The sequence below is a fragment of the Nylanderia fulva genome, unplaced genomic scaffold (assembly GCF_048542155.1).
Source record: "Nylanderia fulva isolate GAGA-0341 unplaced genomic scaffold, ASM4854215v1 Scaffold91, whole genome shotgun sequence".
Taxonomy (NCBI): Eukaryota; Metazoa; Arthropoda; class Insecta; order Hymenoptera; family Formicidae; genus Nylanderia; species Nylanderia fulva.
Window position 1 is genome coordinate 446,423 of NW_028191037.1, and position 9,802 is coordinate 456,224.

The following is a 9,802-nucleotide window of genomic DNA, read 5'->3' on the forward strand; positions in this document are numbered from 1 at the left end:
AATTTTATCATTAATATACTTATTTTCAGAACTATTTCAATTTTTATTTCATACTTATGTTTATATAAATTATAAATTAAAAACATATCAAAAATGTAATACATATTAATAAAATGCAAATACATATAGAAAATTAATTATAAAATGTCATCTTAAAATAGTTTTTATTTTTGTTCTTTATTTACATATGCATACATATACAAAAAAATAAAAATAATATGATAGCCTTTTTGCTGACATTATCTCTCAATATTTGCATCCGTGTGCTCACGTATTAGTGTTTGTACCTACATGGACGCTACTACATATGCGATGTAAGAGAGACAAAGATGGAATGATGCTCTCTCCTTGTCAAGCAGTCAGCATGTTACCACAGAAATTTCCCCTGCTCCTTATGAATCTAGTGAGAACCTTATCGTCCAGATATTTCATAAAATAAGTGACATAACTTCGTGAATTTTTTTTTAATATATTCTTTATATAATAAAGCAGTCCTCTAAAAGGCCGGATTTTACATTTTCGCTCTTAAAAATTTATAATAAATAAAATACGGACTCGCGGCTAACCCAACCTTACCCGTTCCTAGCTGTGCATTCCCCCAAGTTTATTAAAAATTTTTATTTTTATCTTTTTTTCATAAAATAGCTCTTTAGAGGACTACAAATGAGCTTACTGATTAAGAATATCCTAAATTTAATAAGATTCATTCAATATTTTCGCTAATATCTGGAAAATAAGAATCCGTAATTCCCGGCCGGCCGATAGGCGTCTCCACCATGTCGCCTGCCGACCCTTAAATCTTGTATAGGGTGCCCACATGGGCATGCTGGGGAAGAAACAATGTCTTTTTCCCAAAGATGTTCGTTTGTACAGGTATGGTGAGATCTAATTCTCGATATGAAAGTTATGATGGGTCTAGTGAGCCCTTCTTTAGTAGATGAGTACCATGGAGGTGAAAAGGTTAATTCTTTAAATTTAAAGTATCTTGCTCCTTTATAGACGCTCTCTCGTATGAAAATCTCGGAGGCCCTGCTCGTGGATATTTTTTTGAACTTAGAGTATAGATTGAAATATACACATTTGCATTGGTTTAAGGGATCTTGTATGTGGAGTGACTCCTTAGCCAGTTTATCAGCACATTCGTTGTTTATAATTCCTCTGTGACTGGGAATCCAGATGATTTTTATATCTGCTCCTTTTTGATGGTTAAATAAAGATTGTTTAATACGCATTATTCATGGGTGTATTTTGCCCCCTGTGACAGGATCTTGCAAGCATGTCAGCACACGCAAGTGAGTCAAAAAAAATTGCGGTTTTATTAACATTATATTTTATAGCAATATCAATTGCCATGTTTATAGCTAAGACTTCTGCTTCAAATATGGATCAGTAGTCATTAATTCTACATTTATAGTTAAAGTTAAGTTCTGGTGAGTGCACGGTGTAACCCACTTTGTTGTCCTGATCTGATCTTGAACCATCTGTATAAAAGGAGGCCTCGAATTGGAGATCAGTGAGGATTTGTTGAAAAGCACAGGAAATTTGTATATTGGTATCTGAGAAAGTTTGAAATCATTGTCGGTATCAATATGCCCAGCAAACACAATATATAAATGTTATATACTCAAGCATGTTACATGTAACGTATATGTTAGTTGTAATTTCCCACTCATAGATGTAACATTTTTTAATATTACATATATTACATTGTAGTTATATTGTCATTATATCCCAAGATAGCACTGACTTATCAATACATCAATGTGCTATTTGGTATATAATTACAATATAACTACAATGTAATATACATGGTTTGTCCGGAAAATAAGTGTACTGAGCTCGGGAAAAAAAATTTATTGTACTTTTCCATACTTTAAGCTAATATTCCTCAAAATAGGACCCTTGTGAATCGATACACTTGTCCCAGCGGCGTTCCCATTCCTGGAACGCTCTCGCGAAGGCATCATCGGGGACCTCTCGAAGACACGTCGTCACGGCCTCTTTGACGGCGTCCAAAGTCCCGTAACGCGTTCCTTTCAAACTCCTCTTTATCTTGGGGAACAGAAAGAAGTCCGGTGGTGCCAAGTCCGGGCTGTAGGGCGGGTGCGGCAGCGTTACCACGCCGTGCTTGGTCAAGAACTCCGACACGACAAGCGCGGTGTGAGACGCATGCCTAATTGGTCCCTAATAATCTCGTGCACTATTGTTTTTGGCATATTACACTCCTCTGCTATCATCCGAACACTAAGACGACGATCAGAGTTCAGTTTATCGCGAATTTTTTGCACATTTTCGTCGGTGAGTGTCGTTGATGGGCGTCCAGGCCGTGGTTCGTCGTCGACCTCTTCTCTGCCCTCCACGAACATCTTGTGCCACTGAAAGATCATGTTTCTGGACATGGCTGACTCCCCGTAAGCCTGGTTAATCATACCGACAGTTTCGGTAGGCGATTTCCCAAGCTTTACCGCAAATTTGATGGAATAACGCTGCTCCAAAAACTTCGGCATCGCGTTCCGTGACGTGGGTCGAGCGTAGAGGTTCGCGTTAACGGAGCTCCTCACTACACCACAGCTCAGAGCCGGCTGCCGTTTTCAGCGTCGCTTGTCAACATACCCCCCTTCACTCCCAGCCCGTCAGAGCGGTGCTGGGCGCGCCTGGAGCGGCGGGAAAAAATCAGTACACTTATTTTCCGGACAAACCATGTATGTTATATTAAAATGTTACATCTATAAGTGAGAAATTACAATTAACATGGATGTTACATGTAACGTACACGTTATATTACCTGTTATATTCCGTTTTATTATAGCAATGTAACAATTATATATCGGTGTTTGCTGGGTGTGTTTCAATATTATTAAGTTGATAATTAAATTCTAGAGAACCTGGTAAATTAAATTTTTCTATTTGATTGAATAAATTAATATGAGTATAATAAGTTTCAATTAGAGTTCCAATTTTTTTTTGTAATTTTCTTCGTGTATTTCGTTGATAAGACTTTGGAGGGTGTGATTAAGAGGATGAGATTCGCGGACAATAGTTTTACAAATATGAAAGCTGGTGGTTTTTTTTAACATCGTCCATCCCTTCTATACGTTCCTACGAAACATTCCCTATTCCTAAAATTTCCCAGATCCGAAAAGTCAATTCCAGCTCTCGGCGCATCCCAAAATATAGTCGGTGCATGCAGATGGCCCTAAATAAATAGAGAGCCCTTTCTTCCCAGACCTAAAATAATAGAGGAGGAAAGAAGGTCACTCGGACGTGAGGGTTGTGACGTCCCGTCTATTTTAAAATTTTTATTTTTCAATATAACTATTGCGCGCTACTCATATTTTCGTAGGAATAAGATTATTAACAATCATTATACTGTGCTAATCGCTCTAATCTGACTTTTAATATTAATAGATAAAATCGCCAGATCTGGGGTCCTCTACCTAAAAACCAAACATCTCTATCTAGTCCTAACCACGCGACCAATCAGGCACCACCTAGGGACCCCAGAGACGGCATGTAACTAACGGAACCACAGATTAATAGACAGATTGCCAAAGGTCTGGATGAAGGAGAGACCAGCATTTCTCACTGATTTCAGCGCCATATCGTAGTAGTGGTCAATGCAGTAACTATTAATACGTTCCCAAGATAAGAGCGTCTCATGAACTCGTCCGGCGGCATGTACGAGATTTATCTTTCGTAGCGTTCGCGTATTTCGGAAAGGACAGAATTGTATGATGGTTATAATAAGAAATAAGAAATAAAGAAAGAAATAAAGAAAGAAAGAAAGAAAGAAAGAAAGAAATAAAGAAAGTAAAGAAAGAAAGAAAGAAATAAAGAAAGAAAGAAATAAAGAAAGAACTGAAAGAAAGAAAGAAATAAAGAAAGAAAGAAATAAATAAAGAAAGAAAGAAATAAGAAAATAAAGAAAATAAAGAAATAAGAAATAAATAAAGAAATAAAGAAAGAAAGAAATAAAAGAAATAAAGAAAGAAAGAAAGAAATAAATAAATAAAGAAATAAAGAAATAAATAAATAAATAAATAAATAAAGAAATAAATAAATAAATAAATAAATAAATAATAAATAAATAAATAAATAAATAAATAAATAAATAAATAAAATATTAACCTGACCTATTATAATTATTTTTTAATAAATGTTTCATTATTATTATCATCTAAGTCTAAGTCGTTTAATTAATTTTTAGTTTTTTAATAATTAATTTAATTTATTCTAATCATTTTAATATGTGAAAAATTACTAATACGTATACGTTTTATAATGAATTAATATATTTCGAGAGTCGAATTATATATTTTTAATAATATAAAAGTGTTCAAAAATTATATTTGACTTTTAATTTTAATTATTTTAGCAAAGAGTTCCGAAATCTCTTACACACATAATAGGGATTTTGTTCATCCATATAATTCGCAATTAAGTATATATGTTAATTATTAATTTTAATAAAATACAAAATTAAAATTAAAGGTCAAATATAATTTTTGAACATAAATATATTTAATTCGTTATAAAACGTATACCCGTGATAGTATTTTTCTCGTACAAAAATAACTAGAACAAATTAAATTACTCATAAAAAAATAAAAAAATAATTAAATAATTTATATTATATATGATAATAATAAAACATTTTATAAAAAAAACAGATTCAATAAATATAAGTATATATATAACATGTACTTATATTTATTGAATCTGTTTTTTAATAAAATGTTTTATAAGCTTAGAAAACTTGACTTTGACGTAACTAGCAAATTTTATTTAATTATTTCACGACGGTTTGACGTAATAAAATGTTTTATTATTATTATATAAAATATAAGTTTAAATTCTTTAATTAATTTTTAATCTTTTATGATTAATTTAATTTACTCTAATTATTTTTGTACGAGAAAAATACTATCATGGGTATACGTTTTATAATTAATTTAATATATTTGTGTTTAAAAATTATATTTGACCTTTAATTTTAATTTTTATTTTATTAAAATTAATAATTAACATATATACTTAATTGCGAATTATATGGATGAAAAAAATCCCCATTATGTGTGTAAGAGATTTCGGAACTCTTTGCTATAAAATAATTAAAATTAAAAGTCAAATATAATTTTTGAACACTTTTATATTATTAAGAATATATAATTCGGTTCCCGAAATATATTAATTCATTATAAAACGTATACGTGATATTATTTTTCTCATATAAAAATGACTAGAATAAATTAAATTAATTATTAAAAAACTAAAAAGTAATTAAACGACTTAGACTTAGATGATAATAATAATGAAACATTTTATTAAAAAAAGATTCAATAACTAGTAGGTCAGGTTATAATTTTTTATTTATTTATTTATAACATTATGAGCTATTAAGCTCATCATCTCGTTCGCTCTCTGTCTTGCTTTCATTCGGCAAGTCACAAACGATATATGATACTCGTATGTTCCTACTTCAACTCTCGAGAATCTGAAACAAACGAAACTCGTGTCCAATATACAGGGTGTCCGGTAACTAACGGACCAACGATTACAAATGAACTCTTTGGTCAATTTGGGAACGATTTTTCCTCAGCAAAAATGTCGAAAAAGGTCATCATTTTTTACAACTTTCCAATCTTTGTCATTATGTATCTTTATAACTAAGCCTTAAATTAAAATTGTATTATAGTAAACTCTACCTGAAATTAACTGAAGAATGTAATTATGTTAGACTTTTAACTCCAAAACGTTTAGTTTTCAAAAAACCTATTTTTTTCAATCGCTTATAACTCGAAAATCATTGACTTCTCAACATTTTTGCTAAGGAAAAATCGTCTCCAAATTGGCCAGAGAATCCGCCCTTAATCATTGGTCTGTTAGTTACCAGACACCTTGTATATATTATATAAAAGTGTATAGCACGTCAGAAGCTTGTGAGCTTACAGCGATAAGTAAAAACAATTGCGTATTTATTTCATTGCGTTTATCTGTTTAAACGCGCGCTTTAATTTTTCCAACGTTTTTGCCTGTTTATATTTTAAAGGTCCTCTCTTCTAAAAATCTTGTTTTAAAGATCCTCTCCGCGAGCAAAATTCGAAAACATAAATTATTTAATATTTTTACTTTATTATTTGTAAATCCTCGGTAATTTCAAAATTTTTCTATTTGAAAATTATTAATTTTCTATTGCCAATTAATTTTATCACAGACTTTACTCTTACTCTCATTGCACTTTCGTTTGCGGTTTTCAGTATACGATTTTTTATCGTAGTTACTGAAAATTATTATTGTGAATTATACTTGTGCAGTGATTTGAAGAATTTACAATTTCGTTGAAATTGTTGATTTTTCAAAAAAATTACGAGATTCGCGGAAATTGCGTGCTTTCTTGGCATTTTCCGTTCGCGGCAGGCGGTTTATTTTTGATTGTTGCAAGTGTTTTTTTTTTTTTTTTTATTAAAATAGATAATAATAATGTGAAATAAATCACGATATTTGACAGATGTGCATATATATAGAAATTGTAATAATAATAATATTATATCATAAAATTGTAAATTGTTTCAATTTTTTATAGACTGCGATAAAAGATTTTACATTTGGATAAGAAACTGCGGTAAGTAAAAATATAAAATTCTTGAAAACGTACCAAAAATATTTGATAACGTAAAAAGGTGAACTTTGAAAAATAAGGAACTTAAAAATTGCACTAATAAATGGGCTATATGTGAGCCGTGCGCGGATGTAAGGTGTGTTATATCGAAATTTAATTAATAGAATTGAGAATTAATCCCAATTTTAAGTCTTACAAATGTCCAAGCTAATTTTTTGTACCTCGTGTACATTTTTGAAAGTTATATCGAAAAATTAAATTTCAATATGCGTCTTACATCTCACATTTCGCATACGGCTCACATATAGCCTATTTATCTTTTATACTTTATTTCAACCCTTATAGAAATTTATTACTAGTAACGCCAATTTATCACTTATTTCGAGTAATTAATCACTTTTATTTCGAATATTTAAATTACTATATATTATAGTATTTTAAATACTCAAAATAAGTGATTAATTGGCGTAGTGATAAATTTCTACAAGAGAATAAGGAGCCTTTAAATTCTTAATGTAAAAAATTTCAAGTAATTTTCTTTAATAAAATTTAATTAAAAAATTTAATTAAAAAATTTTTGAACACTGTGTTATATCACATTTAAAATCGTGATTATTTCAATAAAAAAACATTTTATGTGTAAAAAATATATTTTTTATATTTAATAAATTTTATATATATATATGCATATATGTAAAATATTCTCTCTCTCTCTCTCTCTCTCTCTCTCACACACACACACACACACACACACACACACACACACACACACAACGGGGGCCAAATCTCTCAAATTGGTCTCATGATCAATTAGCCTGGATTCGCACCAGGGGCAAAGTCTGTTGGTAATGTCAAACGAATTTAGCCTGGACTTGCACCAGGGGCAAAGTCTTTTGGTCGAGTCTACGAAATTTAGCACGGACTCGAACCAGGGGCAAAGTCTTTTGGTTCAAGTCTACGAAATTTAGCACGGACTCGAACCAGGGGCAAAGTGTGTCGGTAAGGGGCAAAGTCTATCGCACGAAGATGGCGGTCTCTTCTTTAGGCAGGCCTTTGGCGATCTGTCTATTAATCTGTGTTTATGTGACACTTTTTATTCATCACTCTTGTGAGCCTTTCGTTTATTCCGTAATTACATTGTTTATTGTTTACTTAATTATTTATTATATATTTTATTTTACTGATTATCACCAGTGGCAGTGATTATTTTTCAGCTTTCTCTACGTGTACTCGGCAAACATAAGAATAAGCGCTTCGAATTTGACGCCTAATGATGACATTGTCAGGCTGCAATTCTCATTGGTTAGCTGGCGTTACCATGCGCATAAGCATACCCTTGTCTTTATATCATGGAGCCACCTATACATCTTGTATAAATATAGTTCATGTTTTTACTGGTCATAAAGTTGGTCGTGTGCTCCGCATAGATTTTGAGTAACGTATTTTCGTGAATTTTGGATCGTTATCATGTCTTCAGGTACAGTTTTATGCACATGATGATTCCTGATGAAAAACGATTCTTTTATAAGTAAAAATAATCCCGAAAATGTCATTCGCGATGCCATTTTTACTCCGCATGCTTGCATCTAACCAAACTGCTCGCGACGTGGTCACCATGCTTTTAATATTACACCAGCTCTGCGATATGCTTGGACAAAGAGTGCAGTTAAATGATTTACGTGATTTGCAGGAAAGAAGGGTAAGAAGAAGAAGGGTGTGTGACTGTCAATTTGTGGTCGTTTTTGGCTGACGGAAATGGGCCGACTCCTAATATACCCATGAAATCTTCAAATTGGGTTGATGAGGTGGAGGATGAGCATGGTAAGGCCATTGATTCGTTGTGACAAATTATTTTCATGCAAAAAAAAAAAAATGAAAATCAAATTTTTTTCTTAATTATTAAATACATCTGTTTGTATATCTCAGATAGTCAAGTCTGCCAAGATCATCTATTGCAAATTATGTGTTACATATATTATGTTGGCAGAACTCTGACAGGCAACTGAGCATGATCTGCCATTTTAAATAGTATCTGCAAAAATATAAACAGACATTTGAACATGCTTTGTCATCTTGAAAAATAACAGTAAAGATGCAGCAAAAATAGTGAGAAATATTAGAATGATCTAGTGATAGATAAAAAGGCCAACTTATCGAGCAATTATTAGACTGTCAAAATTATTCCATGTATAAACTAAACATAAAACATTATGTGAAAGCTACAGATATTCTATACTCAAATTAAGCAGAGGTTTGAAATGAGGTGTCTTTATATTGTTGGTCTTGTCTTGTGTCATCTTTAATAACTTTTTAAAAAACGTGGTTAAAATTGTCAAGGACAATGTCAACGCCTATGGAACGTATTAATTTCTCGCAAATTAATGATTGAAACTTTTCAAGATTTGATTAAAATCAAAGGTCATATCGAGGCGAACATTTGTGGATATGACGGATTAAAACACGCTTTAATTGCTTATAAATTCTCGACTCTTATTATTGAAGAACTAACATTAATTTTGAATATATGTGGAATTTTTGTATGAATTTGTGTTTTTTTTAATAATTACTGTAATATAATACTGAGGAAGACCGCGTGCGGTTGAAACGTTTATTTTATAATGGTTGTAATTTTCGCTTAAGTTTGAGTATAGAATGTTTTGTAGCTTTCACATAATGTTTTATGTTAGTTTATACATGAAATAAATTTTTTTGACAGAAAAATCAAAAATTTGCTTGATAATTTGGCCTTTTATCATCATAGTTTTTTTACAATATACGAGCAAAACTTTGATTAATGATAAAATGATCTTTTGTAAAATAATGAAAACCATAAAGATTTATATAAGATAATTATATATTTAATTTTTTTTTACTTATATGTTTTTTATACATTTTCAATTTTATCAGTGGATTTATAAAAATTTAAAATTATATGAGAGTTGATATGATAGATTTCGCGCTAAATCTGTTTCATATGAAATAACAAAATTTTGCTCAATTTTTTTGCACTTTTTTTGTTCTACTATCAGCAAACGTCTGTTAGAAATTAAGTTTTTAATAAGAATGAGCATGTCGGAATTGCTGCAGATTTTTAAAATTTTCTGGTTTTTTGTTAGGTAACTGTTAGGATATGCATTTTGCTTTTTGGGTACATGTTAAAAAATTTTAAAATTTAAAGACTGT